This window comes from Bombus pascuorum, unplaced genomic scaffold (assembly GCF_905332965.1).
Source record: "Bombus pascuorum unplaced genomic scaffold, iyBomPasc1.1, whole genome shotgun sequence".
NCBI lineage: Eukaryota > Metazoa > Arthropoda > Insecta > Hymenoptera > Apidae > Bombus > Bombus pascuorum.
Window position 1 is genome coordinate 815001 of NW_026869742.1, and position 2200 is coordinate 817200.

At 52.2% G+C, this 2200-nt stretch overlaps 1 non-coding gene across 1 annotated transcript; it reads right to left on the reverse strand.

Annotated features, from left to right (window-relative positions):
- Positions 1 to 994: 994 nt before the first annotated feature.
- LOC132915797 (5.8S ribosomal RNA) lies at positions 995 to 1149 on the reverse strand. Its single transcript, XR_009659967.1, has one exon. It is a non-coding gene; the product is annotated as a 5.8S ribosomal RNA (ribosomal RNA).
- Between the last annotated feature and the right edge of the window lie 1051 nt (positions 1150 to 2200).

The window sequence follows — 2200 nt, forward strand, 5'->3', positions numbered from 1 at the left end:
TATCTCCCTAAGTCATCAGCGTTCGAAGAATCTCGCTTGTGCGTTCCCGGATCTACGGAAACTCGTTGTGTCGTGAGTTAAAAGATTTACCGGCACAGAGGATGATAAACGCAACGACGACCCATCGATGCGACGGTCCTCGTTGTCTTCTCTCTCGTCTCGATCGTCTCGCGCCTGCAGAATACTACTCTGCCGCACGAACAGACGGAGTGGGCATTCGATCCCTGAGGCTGTACGAGCAAAGCGTCTCGAGAAAGGAGACGGTGATTTTGCTTCTTTCGAAGGTTTCGTTACGCCACCAAGATTTTAGAGGTTTGGGTAATATCTTGGTTCTCTCTTCTCTCCTCTCTCCACTAGAGTCACACAGCCAGTAAAAATCTTTGCTGCTGCTTTCTCTCAGTCTCGCCAAAGAAAAATTCATTTAAGACGACGTCGGGGGCGCGGACCTTCGTGCGAAGACCGACAAAACGTGACAGAGGCTGATACAAAAACAAAAAAAAATCGGCCACGAGGAAAACTTGTGCGTATGATTCGATAACCGCGTGTCGACAACGACGACGGGGTTCTCTCCGCTCTTGTTCGTATCCTTCTTCTTGCGCTTCGTCCGACTCTGAAAAGTTCTAGCGCGAACGACGGCGGGTTGTCAAGGCAAGAAGGGACAGAGAGAGACAGAGGTAGGTTGTGCACGAGTCTCCCGTGAACACGATAGATCTTGTATATTTGTATCGAGAGCGTGCCGACGATTTGCCACACGGCTTTCGACACGACCGCGACGAACGCCGACGAACGTCCAACAATCGCTCGTACGTCGCAGTACGTACGCCTCGACTGCTCTTTTATTTCGTATCCTTCGCTTGGGCGCGCTCGTCCACCGACTCTGAAACGTTCTAAGACGAACGACGGCGGGATGTCGACGAGGCGGCAAGAAAGGACAGAGAAGAGACAGACCGAGGAGCAACGATACGCAACGCAAGCAGTCTTAGGTTTACGTGAGCAACCCTCAGCCAGGCGTGGTCCAGGAATTGTATCCGTGGACCGCAATGTGCGTTCGAAATGTCGATGTTCATGTGTCCTGCAGTTCACACGTTGACGCGCAATTAGCTGCGTTCTTCATCGACCCACGAGCCAAGTGATCCACCGTTCAGGGTAATCTTTTATGCATTTTGCCATTTTTGTGTATATGATACTCAATGTACTCTGTACTCGAATTCTCGGTTCCGAAGAAGCCGATATCCGACACGTCCGACCAACGGGAATCGGATCGGCGGAAGTCGCCGTAAGATCGACGACACGAATGTTCCGAAACGAAATCGGCGGACTGCGCGACGAAACACGCGCCCGCCGACCGGGCGTAAAGTTCTTTGAAACCGTCGAGATCGAGGCTCCGTTCGTCAGGAAACGACGGGGATGTACACCCGATTCTGAATCCTCTGTACAGCACAGCGATCTCGCGAAGAAACACGCAAGGTGGCTAGCCCATGGTATCTCAAGATATATGGATCGACGATAGATGCGTTCCTCTCGTCCGATTGTTCGCAGCGAAAAGCCGGCGAATCTCCGTCGTTCGGGCATAAAAAAAAATGGGACGCACGGTCGTCGTCGTAGTAGTAGTCCTCGCGCGGTCTTCTTCTCTTCCCGATATCCAGAAGCAGAGTTTGAAAAACTGTTGCGACGGCACGGGGCACTTCGAGACTCACGACAACGAGGATACTACTACGGACGGCCGGCGTCCCCTCTGATTCGACAAGATTTCTTCGTTCGTTCGGGCATAAAAAAAATGGGACGCGCGGTCGTCGCAGTAGTCCTCGCGCGGTCGTTTCTTCCCAATATCCAGAAGCAGAGTTTGAAAAACTGTTGCGACGGCACGGGGCATTCGACTCACGACAACGAGGATACTACGGACGGCCGGCGTCCCCTCTGAACGAACTTTGTTCGTTCGTTCAGGTATAAAAAAAAAATGGGACGCGCGGTCGTCGCAGTAGTCCTCGCGCTGTCGTTTCTTCCCAATATCCAGAAGCAGAGTTTGAAAAACTGTTGCGACGGCACGGGGCATACGACTCGCGACGAGGAGATAGACTGCCGGCGTTCCCTCTGAACGAACTTTGGTCGATGAGGTGTTAGAAAAATTCGATGGTACGCACGGTCGTCGTAGTTCTCGCGCTGTCGTTTCTTCCCAATATCCAGAAGCAGAGTTTGAAAA